This window comes from Staurois parvus, unplaced genomic scaffold (genome assembly GCF_062004578.1).
Source record: "Staurois parvus isolate SC_StPar_1 unplaced genomic scaffold, SC_StPar_1.0 ptg000445l, whole genome shotgun sequence".
Taxonomy (NCBI): Eukaryota; Metazoa; Chordata; class Amphibia; order Anura; family Ranidae; genus Staurois; species Staurois parvus.
The window spans coordinates 6,811,873-6,832,145 of NW_028318241.1; the positions used below are offsets into that span (position 1 = coordinate 6,811,873).

A 20,273-nucleotide genomic window follows, 5' to 3' on the forward strand; every position below is an offset into this window, starting at 1 on the left:
GCGCTTGTGCGCTCTCTCTCCTTCTCTCTCGCGCTTGTGCGCTCTCTCTCGCTTGTGCGCCCTCTCTCTCCTCTCTCTCTCTCGCGCTTGTGCGCTCTCTCACTTGTGCGCTCCCTCTTGCTCGCTCCCTCTCATTTGCTCCCTCTTGCGCTCTCGTGTGTATGTGTGTGTGCATATGTGTATGTGTATGTATATGTATGTGTGTGTGTATATGTGTATGTATGTATGTGTGTATGTGTCTATATCTCTATATCTCTATATCTCTATATCTCTATATCTCTATATCTCTATATATATATATATATATATATATATATATATATATATATATATATATATATATATATATATATATCTCAATGTCCTTGGTCTGGTGTGTATTTGTGTCCCTGAAAACACTTTAATTATGTAGCGCTAAATGCAATTTAGGTGCCTGTTCTCTATTTTCAGCATTGCCTGTGCTGTGAATAACTCAGAATTCTGGGAAAATTATGTTCATACAATGTAAAGTTAAACAGGAAGGGATGGATGACAGGGTTATTTCTGGTTTGGGTTCCTGAACTCTAAAATTAGGTTTCTTATTTTATTGGTCAGATGAAAGCTGAGCTCAGGCACACCATGCTAAATACAAAATTGAAATACATTAGCGTGAACTATCCTAAAGTGATTGTAAACCCTCACCTTGCAAAACAAGCCATTCAGTTTAAAATAGAAATTAAAGACAAAACATTTGTGTATAGCTATAAAAAAAATTATAAATACCTTATTTTATAAGTGATTGCATTCCCTCTGTTCTCAGCTGCATAAAAGCTGGTGGAGGAAAAACAACAGCACACCAATCTTCTTGTAAAAGGCTGTGCGGGTGGGGGGTGTCAGGACAAGTCTGATCATTGGAGGAGATCAGGCTGAGTTCCCGGCACAGCTAGAGAACTGACCACGCTGTGCTCTCCTGCTTAGTGTGGTCAGTTTTTAATAGGAAAGCAGATCGACTGACAGGATCACCAGGGATTTCACACAAAGGAAGCAATACAAAGGGAACAGGAGATACTTTTTTTTATATAAGTACATGGTACATCAGGCACATATCAGAAATATGAAATGCTGGGTTTACATGTTTTATAAAACTGTCTAAAGCCCAAATGATTTATTTTTTTTAAGGTTACACCCCCATCCTATTTTATTTTTTTTTTTTTTTTTTTTAGCCTTTTGTGTCTCATTGGGGGAATTTGTACTTTCTTTTCTATACCTGAAACAGGAAGTAAGGAAATCTCTATAAAATAAGAGGGATACCACTAGTATCCCCTTTTGAATGAATTTCTCTTTATTCCTGCTCTGATGACAGCTAGAACATTTTGGTTTTCTCTTCACTTTCTGTCTTGATGACAATGGCCACCAGAACAAGTAGAGAGGGTGAACCAACCCAGCCTACTCTATTCAGAGCTTTAAAAAAATGAATATACGTACTGTACGCTTTAAAGCTTCTTGGATATGAAGCAGGATGGTTAAAGTGGAACCTCATTCTCTCAATATTGACTATTTGTGATCCTTATGCTGCTGGCATTAGTAAATAGATAGGGAAGTAGATCATATTTGCTTGTCTACGGGTATTTGTCAAAGCGATTTCTCACCAAAATAAAGCATGGAGACATGGATGGATGGGTGAGTTTGCTTTAAATATTGAAAATGAATGAACTAGCATTTTGAGTTTGTGGAACTCCGATGTAGTGTAATTCCGCTTTAAAATGGCTGAAGATAGATGAAATTTTGGCGTTTTGCACGCAGAGTACATTTTGCTTCCCAGGCAGCCTTCAGTATCTTATTATTATTATTATTATTATTATTATTATTATTATACAGGATTTATATAGCGCCAACAGTTTGCGCAGCGCTTTACAATATAACAGGAGACAATACAGCAACAATACAGTTCAACACAAGAGGGTTAGGGCCCTGATCCTTGGAGCTTACAATCTAAGAGGGAGGGGCTAGTGGTACAAAAGGTAATAACTACTGTGTCATGTAGTTGTCTGACTTCATATGTTATGGTCTTCCTACTCAGCAATTGTTCTCATGTAAAGCATGTTATACACTAGTAGAATTTTGTTCAGAATTTTTCATTTTGAACTTTTGTCCAAATTGTTATACAAAGAGATATATGTGTGTGTGTGTGTGTGTGTGTGTGTATATGTATATGTGTGTGTGTGTGTGTGTGTGTGTGTGTGTGTGTGTGTGTATATATGTGTATATATGTGTGTATATATATATATATATATATATATATATATATATATATATATATATATATATATATATATATATATATATATATATATATATATATATAAAACAGTGATGTTTAAAAGATTTTGACTTGTTTTTTCGCGCTCATTTTTCCTAGACATGTTTCACCCCCTCTCAGGGCTTCCTCAGTAGGTGGAGAGCCATTCTAACACAACCTTTCCATTCCCCCAACTTGTGTCCAATTGGTCATGTAGACATAGAAAGTGAGTCGTCATCCCTGGGCGAAAGTGCCAATACTGACCTCTTCTTCACCTGTAGACTGCACACGCACCACTAGAAGTATACCGGCAGCCATCTTAAGATGAGGGTAATAGGTGATTCCCACCGAATACAGGCACCGGCAGTGCATCATCATCCCTGGAAGGAAGTGCCAATACTGGCCTCTTCTCTGCCCACGGACTGCACACACACCACCAGAAGTACATTGGTGGCCATCTTAAGTGAGGGTAATAGAATATTCCCACCGAATACAGGCACCGGCAGTGCGTCATCATCCCTGGATGGATGTGCCAATACTGGCCTCTTCTTTGCCCACGGACTGCACACACACCACCAGAAGTACATTGATGGCCATCTTAAGTGAAGGTGACAGGAGATTCCCACCAAACTCCAGCAGAAAAGACTCTCTTCCATCCTCCACACAAAAGACCAGATGCCTACACATTAACCCCACAACTACCCAGGCTAACTCCCCAAAACCCTGATACATAAATAATGAATAATATGCACATAGCCAGGCTTGTATCATTACAATACCCAACATCAATTTGAGCAGACACCCTACTAATGATTAACAAATTGGACAAATGCAAAAATGAACAATATGGTAAAATTTTAGTTAGTTTTCGACTGCAGTGACAAGAAAATTTGAAGGAGCTGAATGGAAAATGTAATAATTTTTGGACAAAATTTTTCTATGTGTTTTCCATGGCATCCGTCAGATCATTGAATGTTCATAGGAAAATCTATTATATGGTCATCTTAAGATGTTGAGTGGTTTTTGCCTAAGGGGAAGTTGAAGAGTCTTTCTTGGAGGTGATAGAACTTGGAGACTCCAGAGACTCTCCATTAGGTTGGTTATTGTGTTTAGACATGCCCTGGAGGACGCCTTAGTTGCCTGACTGACAAGCTGAACTTTGTATATGAAACACATGAGGATAACAAAGCCTTTGTTTTTTCCTGCCTGCTAATCCTTGGTGTGCCTGGTTTACATTTGTATAATGTGTGTGGTGGAAAGAACACCTCCCGCTGCCCTTGTGCCTATTGTGACAGAGGAAGAGGGGGAAGTGATTGTGTTTCCCTTGTCATCTGTCCTGACAAATTCCTGCATAATGGAATGCGAAAAAGGGTTCAGGTTACTGTCTGTATTCCTGACAGGGTCATTCCTGAAATATTCATCTGGATAGGGGCTCTTTTATAACATTTTTATTTAGTGTAGAGATGACATACAAGAATAATAAAGTACAGTAGTATGACGGATCTTGCACTACAAGTGAATGGACCAGTGGGAATTTCCCCATCGTTGAATATTTCCTCATTTCCCACAGACTTGTACTAGATATACTCTGACCTATGTAACTAATTTCTCCGTGATTCCTTGTCTTGTGATCTGTATTGTGCTTCTTGACTTCAAATTTCTTAGTAAACATGATCTTCGAAATAAAGAACAGCAGTGTGATGACTGAACGTTAGCCAATACACTACTCATGGATGGAGATGAATTTAGACATAAAGGTCAAATGAACTTGGCAGTTTACATTCACAGAAAGTGCACTCATCTTTCCTACACACTCAGGATAAAGTAACCCAAAAATAATGCAATAGCGTGAATCTCCCCTTTCAGAAAACAATACTCTGCCCATTGTTAAAGTAAACCATTCTTGTTATGTAGAGGGGGGAGGGGATATAATGAAGTGTTTGCGTCATTTGGGCTGGCTAGGAATTTGGCAATGAGTCACTAAAACAGAAGAGCGACAGCAGAAACAGACCAAGGAGGTCCATCAAATTTTTTTTTTTTTTTTTTTTCTCCTATGAAGAATGTTTAACGTCACTTGTTGACTGACTCACTACATTTGTTGGAAGTCTGTTCCAAGCATCAACTACTCTTTCCATAAAATACTTTCTAAGATTTGTTTTGAACTTTCCTCCAGCTAGTTTGACGTCAAGTCCCTGTGTTCTTGATCTTGGCTTCATATTGAAAAAACTGCCTTCCTGAACCTCATTTAAACTCTTTCATGTATTTAAGTAATAGACCTTATGCACATCTTTATTATATTTAAGGTACAGAAGGGCAGTATATGGCAGAGCCATCTCTTTTAAACCTTCCCAATGGTAGATTCTTGTGGGATATTACAGAGGGTTAAAGTGTAACCAATTTTTTATTTATTTATTTTTCATTTTGGATAGAGCATGGTTGGTTATAACTACCGTCAGTTCTTTTTCCATCTGTGTCCTATTAGGGAACCTCTTTTTCCTTCATGTTCTGGCCTATAGCCGAAACAGGAACTGAGAGGAAATCTTGTCACCAAGATCACCAGATCTAGTGTCCCAAAAATTTGGGATTTTCTCTTACTTTCACTTTCGATAACTGTAAACAGAACAAATTGAGAGGGTGAAGCTCCTTAATGGTGGCACAAACTGCAATAAAAACTGTCAGGTGTTCTAATCCCTCTCCACTCTATCCAAAGCTTAAAAAAAAAAATTGCCATTAGTTTACTTTAAGGTTGCCCCGATGATCTCTTTTACTAATAACATCTTTAAGAAGCCCTGTTTTTACTGGCTAGGTCAGTAAAATACTAGCCAGGTGACAACCCCACATAGGGTGTATATTGGACTTCAAAGTAGGTTGTTCCAGCTGTAACTGCATGTGGAGACCAAATCTTTTTGCTGGAAATGAGAGTATTTCTATTGCTATGAGGCTGATAATAATAGATTCAGTTCAACCAGTAGGTTAACCCTATTGCAGACCACAAACCATTAGATTTTGTTTGAGATTTGAGTTGTCAGGTCAACAAAATTTAGGCAGTCTTGCAGTATCAGGATGCACCTGACTGGATACACTTTAATTGGACCCTTTAATCTACATCAGCCTTTCTCATCCTTTTCAACACAGATCAGCCCTTGAAATGACTCGGATCTCAGAGAACCCCTGACAGTAATTGCTAGAGCCACAGCTCAGGGTGCATTAGCATGGTGGTCACTGGAAAGAATGCTCTTTACATTGATGGTCCTTGGGAGGAAAAATGCTACTTACTTCGGATGTCAATGGGAAGAATTTCCCCCCTGTAGATGGCTAGAAACATCATTGGTGTCAGTGGTTTCTTATCTGAATGACAGAAGCCCTAGAAACCCCTGGGGGGAACCCTAAGGTTCCACAAAACCATGGTTAAGAAGAGCAGATCCACATAGTTGGTAAATGTTGTTAATCCGTCAGATGGGACTGTGCAGGGAGATCACCTAGGCTGTAGCCTGTATGCTTTTCCAGCCATTCCTGGACTGAGAGCCTCACTTGAGGAAGGTATTCTGAGCTCCAGAGAGGGGGAGTGAAATGAGAGGCTTCATTATGCTCAGAAAAGAAAATGCTTTCTAAAAACTGCTGGAGGTGTTAAATACTAGGAAGAGCTAAAGGGTATGTAGCCATAATCCCAGACTCTGGAAATAGAATACTGGAGCCAGGTCATCCCAGGCCACATTGATACAATTCACTTCCAACTCTTTCCTGTACATGTGGATTATTGCTGAGAGCAGACCTGAAAACGGCTTCTGTCCTACACCCCAGAGTATTCACAGCTGGAAGGCAGCAATGTGGAGCTGTTCACTGCTCGCCGTGTTCCTCCAGACTTCTCTCTCATATACTGCCTAATTATGTGCTGAGAAGTCTAGTGCAGAGCGCTTCTAGTTCTAATAAGTGAAGGCATCAATGCTGAAGCTAGAGGAATAGGAAATGTAGCTGATGTCTGTATAGCTGTCTCTTCCAATCCCATATTATAAGACGAATAAGGTGTCTACAGACCTCACACAATCTGGCCATTTACAGTTCAATATTTGCATGCCTGTAAATGGTTTCCAACCATCGGCACATCCAATTCTCGATCGTTGATTTGTTCAGACTTCTTTTCCCTTTCTCAGTTCTTGAACCTTTGCATGTTGTGTAGGTTCCTGTTAGTACTATGATATTTTATTAGAAAGGTTGTTTGGTGGCCAGAGTGTGCTTCACCTGGTACTTTCCTTTATTAAAGTCTGTAGGGAGTAAAGTGAACCTGTGGCCAGGTTATGGACATTCTAGTATTTATATAGTCTGAACAAGCAGTAAATCAACTTTAAAACAAGGAATTTATCCTCATCTTTCACAGCAGCAGCACTGTAGCTGTTCAAGTCTTTTTCTCAGCTGGTCAGCTCTCCCTTCTCCCCCTCTTAGTCTTCCTGCTCTATGTTTGCATTAGAGATATAAAAGGCTATCAGGTTGCTGGAAAGGGGAAGCTGAGCTGCTGATGAGACTTTGATGACCTTAGTGCTGCTGTTGTGAAGGTTGAAGTTGAATTGCTCCACAGTACCTGCAGCTACAGAGGACAGGAAGTACTTCTTTTAAGGCTTATTTAATTTTTTTTATATAATTTATTGACTAGACATAGCATCCTTAAAGTTAATTTCTATAATTACCGCAGCGGTCATATGTGACTTTATGATCTGATTGCGCAAACTCTATAAAGTGCTTCAGAAAGCTTCGTAAAGGTGTCATCTTGTGCTGAGCTGCCAGGTTTATGTCAGTGGAAAGGGGAAGAGCCGACGACAGCACAGAAGAGGCTTTTCACATCATAGTTCACGGAGAACAATAGTGATTGGAAGAAGTATAACCTATCCAATCACAAACACCCACTGACAGCAACTGGCCACCAGGGACAGCTATAGCCATAGCCATGAAGGATGGATTAGGTGGCTGTCCATTCACACATATGGGTATCCTAACTGATTTATGTTGAATGAAATCTGATTGTTTGTTTGCTGTGGGAATATAGGGACCATTCTTATTTTATACCCTTTCACAGTACAATTATGGCAACGTGAAAAATGTCAGCAGCTCTGATTTTTATAGTATAATAAGTCAATAATGGTATCAAAAAGAATAGGCAACGGCAATCTCTAGTCCTTCCTCCTTCTTCTTCTTTTTTTTTTTTTTTTTTAATTGTATCTGCTTTGACATTTTTATCTTGTTTGTGTTTTTTTTTTTTTTTTTTCTATTTCTTTTCTTGTGGTTTTTATATATTTGATAGCGGTTTAGCGAATAATTATTTCTGTTCCTCAGTATTGCTAATAGTCTGTTGAAGGGTGGCCACAAATGTTTCAGTTGATGTCAGCCCCTGACACTGACGCTCTTGACATCTTTGCAGTGTTGGATTGAGTAGCTCTGACTGTAGGTGTGATGTAAATGGTCACTTCACCTACATTCAGAACCCATACTGTGTGCATCCAGAATATCATTTGTGAGGCATAGTTCTTGGGAGGAGAGGAAACCTAATGATCCAAACATGGCAGAGCATGGGGCGAAACGGCCTCAGAGTGGCAGGCTGTTCTGATTAGTAGTTTGTGATTTTTTTATTTAGTAGTTTTATTACCGTAGTTTACGCAAAATTAAATTAACAAGTTGCAGTCTTTTAAACCACCTTATATCAATACAAGTTGCCTGTGATCATTCTCTTGCTGGTGAATATCTCCAGACAACAATTATAGTCATTTGGTGAACTGATTGCTATTCCAAACACCCTGCAGCTTTGATAAAGTCAGAAAGTCAGTTTACCCAAAAAGGTGTCAACACATTTATCAGATCTTCTTCATATAACTCCATCAGTATGTGCTCCGGTATATACAGGTATGGGCGAGTTTACAGTGACCAAGGAGTTAAAATGGAACCATTAGGAAACGCTGGAATTTATTTTTGCAGTCTTGGATTCAGGGATATTCAAAACCTAAGGATACCAACAATTCTAGGGAATGGCCGCATAGGAAGGCCAGGTTTGCAGCATGATAAAGGCTGGTGGTGACTTGCTGGTTGCTATTTGTATTAACCTAACACAGCCAGTCAGAACCAATCTTTTCAATGATGAGACTAGAAACTTAAATCTCATTGGTTGCTCTGGGTTTTTGCACTTTTGTGCAGTTTGATTTCTGTCTGTCTTATTGAATTATATCCGTGTGTCCTGTTGTGCTTTGCATCCTGTCAGTCTGGTTTTGGTGTTGACATTGAAGTTGTGGATGGAGCAGGGTTTCACTCTTAAAATAAAGAAGGTGTTGCCTTGTAATTATTGAGAGGTGGTTTCGTGGGTGTTTCCAGCAAGGCTCATTGCACGAAGAGATTGGAATGCTTCAGCGAAATGTAAACCCGGCCCCAGTTGGAACATTTTGATGTGCAGGCATGATCTAAAGGCCCATAGGTTTCTTTTATTTACAGGTTCCTGCATAATAAACATATTCACGTGGATCGACTGGGCATTCATACTTGGGTGGGAAGGGGAGCACACCCAGACACCACCACTGTCTGCTTACCTTGGAGAAAAAATGGTTGTCGGCTAAAATTATCCAACACAATTGGTCACTGTTTCTATCTAGATAAGTTAGTGTGATCAAATCCAACCAGATCAGCCAGGAGATTCTCTGATATCTATGTTCACCTTAATATGCAGAGCAAAGAAACAGGTTTGCTTTAGTACTCTTTGCTCATCCATGCGTAATTGCCTTTCCTTCCCTACCCCTTGTCTGTTCAACACCAGAAGCCATAGGAAGTACACCGTACTTACAGGTAAAGAATATCATATGACTCACTCCATGTGACAGGGCTGGGCAAATCAGCACTGCCACATAGGGAGTCCTTAGACCTGCAACCTTAGACCTTAGTCCAGCAAGGTCCTTAGCCAGCAGGTTGCTTCTCGGCCTTTTGGCTAAGATCAAGTGTAGTATCTGTTCTTATCATTGTCCAGTAGGGGTGCTCCATCATTCCTGCTTGCTGGGATGATTGGTTGTATAGTACCCCTGCTGGTAGGATGGGGGTCCTGATGGTTACTACAGGCTGGAACAGAAACCAAGGCGCCCACAGGCAGTTGGGGCCCGGGAGTAATTCCCCCTGGAAAACCAGAGGGGCCCAGTTCCTCCTGGTTTGAACGGATCCACCTTGTCGGGCCGGGGAGGCAGAAAGTCTGCGGAACAGTGCCCCCTGAGTGGTCGCCTCAGGGGTGCTCTTAGTAGCACATGGGGATGGGATCCCCCGTGTGAAACGTGCACATGGTCACTGTTCTAAGCACTTTTTCTGCACTGCGCCTTTTAGGGCTAGGCCTTTTGGCTAAGTCCAGGGCAATTTTTATGCTACGGGCCTCAGGGCCTAGCCAGTGCACAATTGCACGGCCACTTTTTTTATTTATTTAACTTATTTTTCTTCCACGTTTTGTCACTTTTCACTTGTGTGTTTTTTTTCCTCACGGATGGTAGGGTGTAGGTCCTCGGGCCTACCCTGAAGTCTGGGGGGAGGATCTGTGCCTTTTGGTTCCTTCCTCCCCTGTCCCTAGGGGGTTTTCTCTTCGGGAGAGCCCCCTTACCAAGTACTTAGTGGCTGGTTTAGGCTAGCCACAAGGAAAGGGGTCCGCCAGGCCTTTTGGCTAGGTGGACCATGTGGGAACCTTAGTCCCTGTCAGGAGCTTCATGCCCCGGGGGATCAGGGTAGAGGTCCTTCCCCTTCGGGGGTGGACAAAGCACACCCGTAAGTGCACTTTTTTTGTCTTGGTTTTGCACTAGTACGTTTTTTGTTCACTTACGGGTTTTCGTTTTTCGCACTTCCGCGGACTTAAAAAAAAAAAAAAAAACACCGTCTTTTAAATGTTTTTGAAAAAGCTTGTTTTCTGTTTTAATAAAAAAAATAATTACAAGTCTTTTGACCTTCTCTCCTCTCTAGACAGACCTTTTTTAGCTTGTGGATTCTGGTGAGTGGTGAGCAGTGTCTGAATGAAAGGAGACCCTGCTCAGGATTGCTGTCTCCTATGGCATTATGTAGTGTCTTGGTTCATCCACTGCACCTGCTCTTCATGCTCCTCATCTAGACAAGGAATACAGGACTGAAATACGAGCCAGGTGACAAGCCGGCTCCCCACACCTTGTCCGGAGGCGTCAGGTCTACAGCTGAACATGCAGAAGCTCACTTATTAAAGTGTTTCAGATTGTGATAAATGTGCAGAATGCAGTAAATCATGGCAGCCAATCACACCTCATAGGTGAAGGGAGGAGATAAAGGCAAGCATTCTTGAATCGCAACAGAAAATGCCCCAGTTTACATGTTTTAGAGAGACCGTTCCCATTTGTAGACCTGGAAACTGGTTGGAATGTATACCTTAAGTCAGACTTTTGTTCGTTTGGATACAGCAAGGGTGGCCACAGATGGTTCAAATTGTGGCCGATTCCGACAAATGATTGAGCTAGGTTAAAAAATATTGACCTGTAGTGTCAGATGCAGTCACAGTTTGGCAAGCGTCACTGTAGTGTGTGTGTATATTCAGAAGCCGGCAGTGGAGATTCTCCATCCAATCGATGTATGTATTTTTTCTGTCTTTGTCCTATTGGGAAGATTTCCCTTCAATTCCTGTACCTTTGACCAGGGTGGATAAAAATCAATGATTTTTTAAAAAAAATCAAAAAAATCGGATTTTTTTTTTATTTAAATCTGATTTTTTTTTTTTAAATAAAATGCTTTTTGAGGAAAATATATTACCATCCAAAGGTTATTCCCTCATGAAATAAAGATTAGTTTTTTAATTATGTAGAATAAGGCTGTATATGTTTAATTTTTTTTGGTAAATAAATTCCATGAATCCATTCACAATGTCATGCTCTTCCAGAGGTTTTTGTAAGATTATTGGGCAGTTTCTCTGCCTACAAGATATTATCACAGATGTTGGTTTACTTTTGCAGTTATAAAAACTGAATTTGACTCAGCGGAGATCACATGCCTCTTCTTCACAGCAGAAATGTTATAACATGAACAGAGTTAAGAAAAAGACCTTAATCCTAACTTCTACAAACCTATGAATACAGAATCAACCCCTTCACTGCTAAGTTTCAAGAAGTTCAGTGAATAGAAACAATATTTTTCTGATTGTTTGGAGTGGAATAGATCTGCACAAGAAGAAAGTGAAACTATGTGTGAGGAGGAAGGGGCCGACAGTCTAAGTTTCTTAAATATATATATTTTGTTTAGCCAAATTAGTTAACAAACATGGATGTTTGTTTAAGCAAATAACATATGCTGGAATATTATTGTTTCAGTTGAATAAATCTATTTAAATGGTTAAGGCATTGATTATTTTTCTCCTTCCTAAGTACAACAGAAAAGTTGTCCAAATATGAATGATTAACCTATTAAACTGGGGATAAAAAGACTAATATGAAAAGTTGTTATTCTAAAAATCTTCATCTACTTGCATATTAAAGTTATACCACCAAGAATTCGTCTATGTAGAAAACTAGGATTTAAATCAAGCCTTACGGACTAGTGATTTAAATCGTGATTTAAATCAGTTTGATTTAAATCAAATCCACCCTGCCTTTGACACAACAGGAAATAAGTGAAAATCTATGCAAATTGATGGTGAGTCCCACCTTACTTGTCAGTGGAACAGATGTCCACATGGGAAGTGTCCCCGTCCCTTCTGTTCTGTTGACAACTAAATTTTTTTATATTCTATTTTTTTTTTTTTTTTCCAGCCTCAATGGTGACCAGGATACTGGGACAGCACTATAAATCCTGCAGAAATTATAAACCTTCCCCAATCTACTCTACGTTTTGGCTAAAAATCTAAAATATTACGCATAGGCCTCATAATTCATTGAAAGTGGGCATCTTTTGGACTTGAGTTCAGCATGTACAGCGTGATATAAGCAATTAAATTTCTCTTCCTGTCAACAGAATGGAAAAATTTAGCCTAGTGACTCACTTGTAGCAGATTTCCAATGAGCCGCACTGTCTGATGAGGTAGTTTTGCATTACTGGCAGACTAGTATCATTAGCAGAACCATACTGCAGCAATGTATTATTAGATTTGTCAAGTCATTCTTTCATCCTACAAAGGGAACGCATTAAGAATGGTTGGGTTGCTCCTAACTCTTAAAACAAACTTATCATCAGAGAGCCGTCTAAAAATGCTAGTTACTTTAAATGCTAGTTTCCTACAGCAGTCCTTAGATTATGTAATTTTCTTTTTCCTTCTACCACAGGTGCAAGGAATGAAAATTGCTCAGTTCCTCCATCAACACAGTCAGTGTTGATGGGGGAATCCCTCCTACAGCACAATTGTGTGTTCTGCTGGCAGGGAGCCTTCGTTCCTGGCAGAACACAATGGTCACTGCTGGAAGCTACAGCCCCCCCCAGCAGTAATCGCATATAAAATAATCTGGTGGGTTGGTTGTACTGAATTTGAGCCCTAGATCGACTTCAGTAAAATCACCCTGCCCATCGATGGATCGAAAATTGGCCAGATCCTGCTGAACCAGCTGACCTTTGATCTGTCTAGGGCCAGCTTAACTGTTATATGGGGATCCACTTGCTTTAAAGCAGAAACAAGGGGTGTTTGGGGTGGCCAGCATTTTCCATAATAAACACACTGTGCACACTTACCTCTGTGTCTGCTCTCCTCCAGCAAGGGGGTCTGAGTTCTTCACATCTCCTCCATTCCCACCAGTGTTACATCCTGCTTTTCTTCTTCCACCTTCTTGCTTCGCTCATTGGGCAGGCACTGATGATGTCATTACTGATGATGTCATTCCCGGTACAATATCTTGGGCCCCAGATCTCACAGATGCCGGAACTGTATACTGCACTGCATATGGCGGAGGTTCAATATGATAGCTGGGCATCTAGCCTTCTCAGAAGGCCAGCAATGACAGTCCCCATAATATTCTCTTGACAAGTCTACTTTAGAAGATATACAGTATTGGCTTAAAGAGAGAGTAGGCCGTCATTTTACTGTGAAAAGGTAAGAATCCCAAAAGTATCAGCAACTTTATATTTAGTGATTTTATTACCAATGAAATCGCCAAATATAAGCAGCTGACACTTTTTTTTTTTTTCTTTCCTTGAAATAAAGCAGAAGCTCGCATACAGCTTGGTCCTGACAAAATGAGAAAAATGGTTTTCCCGATCCTTCTGTTAAGTCACTCCTATTGACAGTGTAGCATGTACAGTACATGAAAGAGTCTCCTATTACATCATGGGAACAGCTTTTCTTCTTTTCAGAGATTTTCATCCTATCGCATGCTAAGAAAGAGGAGTGGCCATAAACGGGTCTGTTTTTTGTCTGTTCAAAGAATGATGCCCTATAAAAGCAATGTTCTTCCACAGAGGGGTTTGTTTTTGTGACATTGCTCCGGAATGATGTACCAGGTCTGTTTTCAAAACTGTTTTAGTGCTTTTAAAATGACTGTCACAAGATTGAAATTTAAAAACAAAAGGGCCATCCATAAAGAAAATACTTAAAGTGGAACTTCACTCTCTCAATCAACAGTGACTACTTTATTTTAGGTACTTATATAGCGCCGTCAAGTTACGCAGCGCCTTACATATATATTGTACATTCACATCAGTCCCTAACCCTCAAGGGGTGTACAATCTAAAATCCCAAACTCACATTCATACACATACTAGGGACAATCTAGACCGGATACAATTAACCTACCAGCATGTCTTTGGAGTGTGAGAGGAAACCAGAGTACCCGGAGGAAACCCACACAGGCACAGGGAGAACATGCAAACTCCAGGCAGGTGGTGACGTGGTTGGGATTCAAACCAAATGAGTGCCATTCACAAAATCCAAGCATTCCATAAAGCAAGATATATGTATTTTTGTGCACAGAGGTGCAGTACCGTGTTACCTACCTGCTGGGATAGTTATGCCATGTATCTTGTCAGCCCATCCAGCATTATAGCGGAGAGTTTTAATCACACCTTGTAGATTCACATAAAATGACTGCAGAAAAGGCTTGCTGCTATTAAGGGATTCGAGTGTAGCAAGGATTGCTCTACTTTTAATCCTTATACTGGTAACATTAGTAAATGGATAGGAGGGTATATTTGCACTTTTTTTAGACTTTTTTTTTTTTTTGCCCTGTCCTGCACATCTTGGCCCTATTGTGTGCTCTTCTTACCCTTTAAAGATAACCTCCATCAGATTTGAATAACCCTATTTCTTTTCCATTTAAAGGTAAAACAAGTTTGTATTCTTTTTCCTTTATCTCCAATATGCACATACTGCCTGTACAGATACAGTACTGTTTGCTGATATAATCATAATATGAAATTGAGACGTCCACCTAAATACATTTTGCATGATTATTGCATGTGGGCCAGCAAGCGATTGTTATTTTTCCGAATGTAGAACTGGCAGCAATATTATGCAAAGTTGTGCACATTGTAGTTCATGTTTGTTCAGGGCCTGTTGTCATTTGTAATGCTAGATGGACAGGCTGCTGATTTGAATTTTAAATTTGGAGTCCTGTATAATAAATCATGCATTCATAAAGTGGTGCAAATGCTTTCCGGATGCTACAGAGATGACTAGCATGCTTTCTGGTTAATCTTTGCATTGTTTAGATGCAAAGTACTTGGCCTATTGGTCAGGGCCTTAAAGCAGAATGTTTTAGGCCCAGATTGTTATCGCATCTCTGTTGGGATTTATTGGGAAGGACATTTTTTGGCTGACAGTTGAGCTCCTAATAAAAAGGTAAAGCCCAAATGAACTCTTTGCAGTAATTGTCATGCTGTGTATACAGTAATTTATGTGACTTATTTTTGACCTTTTTTTTTTTTTTTTTTTTTTTTAATATTGCGAAGTGCTGAAGCCAAAGTTAGAGAAAATCCTGAACCGACACTACTAGGAGAGTTGGTCTGCCCAATTCTCCAACATGTCCTCCTGAATGGTGCTCTGACCCCTAGGTCTGCCCAACTCTCCAACACGTCCTCCTGAATGGTGCTCTGACCCCTAGGTCTGCCCAACTCTCCAACACGTCCTCCTGAATGGTGCTCTGACCCCTAGGTCTGCCCAACTCTCCAACATGTCCTCCTGAATGGTGCTCTGATCCCTAGGTCTGCTCAACTCTCCAACCTGTCCTCCTGAATGGTGCTCTGACCCCTAGGTCTGCCCAACTCTCCAACACGTCCTCCTGAATGGTGCTCTGACTCCTAGGTCTGCCCAACTCTCCAACACGTCCTCCTGAATGGTGCTCTGACCCCTAGGTCTGCCCAACTCTCCAACACGTCTTCCTGAATGGTGCTCTGACCCCTAGGTCTGCCCAACTCTTCAACACGTCCTCCTGAATGGTGCTCTGACCCCTAGGTCTGCCCAACTCTCCAACACGTCCTCCTGAATGGTGCTCTGATCCCTAGGTCTGCCCAACTCTCCAACCCGTCCTCCTGAATGGTGCTCTGACCCCTAGGTCTGCCCAACTCTCCAACACGTCCTCCTGAATGGTGCTCTGACCCCTAGGTCTGCCCAACTCTCCAACACGTCCTCCTGAATGGTGCTCTGACCCCTAGGTCTGCTTGGGAAGAGAGCGATGTTGATTAGAGCAGTGTTCAGTATGGCATGTCTGACTGCAGGAGAGCTTGTGTTGGAGCAGATGTCTATAGCTAACCATACACACTTGGGTCTCTCAGTCAAAGTTGATTTTCCCCCTTCATGCTGACCGGTGTGAATGGAGACCACTTCACTGCCAACAATTGTATTCAGACCACCACAGCACACATGACTGCCTGAATATCCGAAGAGTGACTGCATCTGATTGGTTCAGCTGACAAATTTCCACCTGATGTTTTCAATTTTGAAATCAACTTTTGTTGAGTTGGGTGGTACCGGCAGGGCCACTCATGACTTGAACTTTGGCAGTTCAGTAGGAATTGGCAGAAATTTGAGCCGTGTGTGGCCAGTTTAATTGCTGGCAATACAGGATTTCTTTACTGCAGTTGGTAAAGTAATCCAAAAAGGATGAATATATATGATGGTATTTATAGCCTGACTCCCTTTTGTCTATATTTCTGTGGATCACAGGACTGTAGTTTGTTCTGCACTCCTGTGACCAGTTTTCAGCAACAGTGGGTTAAAGCCTGCTGTCGGCTGATGTCACAGGGCCAGTCCAGGCTGGTGAAGGATTAGGACTATATGGTCGGGATCCACCCAGGACCCTGGACCAGCACCTCTCTGTGAGCCGCTGAGACCCTGAGCCATCCACTCAGCCATGGAGCGCTGCGGGGCAAAGCAGAAAGCTGACTGACAGTCACCGCTCTCTGCTCAGAGTTGAGATGGAGAACTGAGTGAGCAGAGGTGTTTGATTGCTCATTTCTCACATATAGATCCGGCAGGGGACAGATGCAGCTTTGGATTGACTTTGCATCCACCTAGGTCAGGGGTGGGCAAACTTTTTGACTTGAGGGCCGCAATGGGTTCATATATTGGACCCGGGGGCCGGACCAAGAGTAGATGAATTATGTGTATGTGTGAATTAATATAAATTAAATTAAAATTTGTAACATTTCATCCCCCATAGTACTATTCCCCCCCCAAGAAGTAAGCCAAGTCCCCCCTGTGTCAATTTACTTACCTTTGCTCCGCTCGTTCCTCTCGCCGTGTTCCCGCGCCGTTCCGGTCTTCAGGGCGGACTGTGAGAGGAGCCTAGCTCCCCTCACGTTCGTCACGCTGCCCCGCCTACACACATCCTGACAGCCAATCACTGGCTATCAGGATGTGAGTGGCAGCGAGACTGGCCAATCATTGCATTTGAGCGCGCTGAATGATGCAAATGTTTGCTTGCCCTGGCTGTTTTTTTTTTTTTTTGTTTTTGTATCGCGCTCCGTGGGCCGGATTAAAAGGTCCGCCGGGCCGTAGTTTGCCCATTCCTGACCTAGGTGATTATGATTTAAGAAAAAAAAAATCCATACTTCTCTTTAAAAAGCCCAATTCGATCGGGCTTCAAATTTACATCTTGAAGAATTCACTTAAAATAATTGCTGTCTATACCCAAAATATTTTATTTTTAAATTTTGGATAGAATATGGAAAAGTTTGAACCTCCATTCTGTTTTTGTTTTTTGTTTTTTTGCTGTCTGGGTCTCCAATGGGTAGATTAACATTTTCTGTTCTGGTGACCATTGTCAAGGAAAAAGAAAAAGATGGTTTATCCAAAATTCTAAAGTCATCACTGGAACAGGAATCGGGGAGAAATCCTTAATTGGGGATTCTTGTTTCAGTAACAACCGTCTAAAAGGGGATTTCCAATCACTTTGGAGTAATTTCCTCCTCCTTCCTGTGTTGTTCCCAATGGGACACACACAGCAATAAAAACCTGACAGCTGTTCTAACTTTTCCTACACTATTCAGAAGGAAATCTGGGGTTTAGATACATTTTAGTATTGTAGTACAATATAAATATAAATATTCCAACATTCAGTGAACATCATGAAATGTGTATTTCATTTGGTGCTCAGTTAGTTGCTTTTGCATCTAATTGCATGCATCCCATTCATTCTAAGTTTATCCCTTATTCAATACCCTTGAGAAAAATTATGTTTTTTGTGTAAAAAAGGAAAGAAAGTTTTGCTCGGCTTCAATGTACTGATTTGTCTGTCCCAGCGGTTGTAGTAAAGATCTTTGTTAGGAAAAATTGCAGCTTAAAATGTATTTATAAAGTCTGTCACAGCACCTTCAGCCGCACATTATGGGAGGAAGTGTTAACACATGAGTGCTTTCTGTTTAATTTATGCTGAGCTCTTAGTTTCCCGGCACATGGTACTTTGCAAATATTAGTGCTTAGCGGGTTCTGTTTAAACAGTAGCTGGCAGAAATATTTTATAGCATTCCGAATAGGATCAGGCCATATACAGCTAACTATACGTGAGTGTTTCCCATTTTCTCTTTATTGTGGGACTCGTGCTTTAATTTAGACAAAATATTTTTATTGTGGTGTTCTGGTAGTGCAATGAAGTGTTAATGAGTATCAAGGGAAATATTTGCTTTTTAATAGTCCTGCAAGTACCCTCCATGCCTCCTTGGCAAGCAACCATTGCCATGAGTGGTAATGTTTAGGTTACATTTGTATGCATACTGTTGAGTACCAGAGATGACAGTAACGGCATGTCTGGGCCGAGTATTATATGGATTATTCTTTTTTTTTTTTTTTTTTCTCACCCAATTTTTTTGTTGATTATTTATATGATTCAGCTGCTAAAGTTTTCCAGGTGTTATCTGATTAACGCAAACATTTTTCTCCAATGCATGGTGGTTCCTCATTTATATTGCTCCTTTCTGTAAGCTCTCGAGTAGCTTTTGTTGTGCAGTGTATTCATTTCTTTCAGTTCTTTTTATTAAGTACTGTATTAACCATTGTACAAGGTCATGTAAACAGCTTGCCCACACAGGGCCAGCAGCACTGATCAGAAACATGGATATAAAGTGGGTCCCTAAGCGAAATCTTGGAAGGTAGGGACAGCTGGCTCCAAAGCCAAAGGCCTGAAGGTGCACAGAGGGGTCTCCAAAATGGATAAAAGGGCATGGAGAAAAGAGAAGGTCCTGAGGAAAAAAGAGAGGCGAGGAGATAAGAGGGGTAAAAAATAAATAAAGTCTAACTCCCACAGACTCGGGGCAATAAAAACAGCACCGTTATAGTGAGCTCAGGCAGACAGGATTCAAGGATGGTAAAGCATAGTTAAGCCACAGATCTCAGATATTTAAACATTTGGAGTGGGTGTCATTAAGAATGCTAGACATTTTTTTCATTCAAAGAGAAGTATGGCCAAAGTTTGTTTAGTTTCATATTTTTGTTCTCCTGTGACCCAGAATCAGTCACAGTGGATTAAAGTCTAGTGTGTGCTGACGCCACAGAGCTGAACCAGTCTCTGGATGTATCCCGACAGTAATGTCGGGATCCTCCCAGATGCCTAACCAGCAGCTAGCCCAGGCTCTCAGGGTGCCAATGAGTGAGCTAGCTGCTCCTGCTCCCTCCACACTGCAGCGCTTCAGTGAGCGCTGGAGGGGGAGAGCAGTGACTGACAGTAACAGCTACAGTCAGGTCCATAAATATTGGGACATCGACACAATTCTAACATTTTTGGCTCTATACACCACCACAATGGATTTGAGATGAAACGAACAAGATGTGCTTTAACTGCAGACTGTCAGCTTTAATTTGAGGGTATTTACATCCAAATCAGGTGAACGGTGTAGGAATTACAACAGTTTGCATATGTGCCTCCCACTTTTTAAGGGACCAAAAATAATGGGACAGAATAATAATCATAAATCAAACTTTCACTTTTTAATACTTGGTTGCAAATCCTTTGCAGTCAATTACAGCCTGAAGTCTGGAACGCATAGACATCACCAGACGCTGGGTTTCATCCCTGGTGATGCTCTGCCAGGCCTCTACTGCAATTGTCTTCAGTTCCTGCTTGTTCTTGGGCATTTTCCCTTCAGTTTTGTCTTCAGCAAGTGAAATGCAAGCTCAATCGGATTCAGGTCAGGTGATTGACTTGGCCATTGCATAACATTCCACTTCTTTCCCTTAAAAAACTCTTTGGTTGCTTTTGCAGTATGCTTTGGGTCATTGTCCATCTGCACTGTGAAGCAGCGTCCAATGAGTTCTGAAGCATTTGGCTGAATATGAGCAGATAATATTGCCCAAAACACTTCAGAATTCATCCTGCTGCTTTTGTCAGCAGTCACATCATCAATAAATACAAGAGAACCAGTTCCATTGGCAGCCATACATGCCCACGCCATGACACTACCACCACCATGCTTCACTGATGAGGTGGTATGCTTAGGATCATGAGCAGTTCCTTTCCTTCTCCATACTCTTCTCTTCCCATCACTCTGGTAGAAGTTGATCTTGGTCTCATCTGTCCATAGGATGTTGTTCCAGAACTGTGAAGGCTTTTTTAGATGTCGTTTGGCAAAC

The 20,273-nt window shown here is 41.1% G+C and overlaps 1 protein-coding gene and 1 pseudogene across 2 annotated transcripts in view; both read left to right on the forward strand.

Annotated features, from left to right (window-relative positions):
- PLPP1 (phospholipid phosphatase 1) overlaps positions 1 to 20,273 on the forward strand; it is a 138,045-nt gene that overhangs the window by 22,258 nt on the left and 95,514 nt on the right. The gene's annotated exons all lie outside the window — the stretch shown is intronic.
- LOC149453681 (U2 spliceosomal RNA) lies at positions 9,214 to 9,327 on the forward strand (annotated as a pseudogene).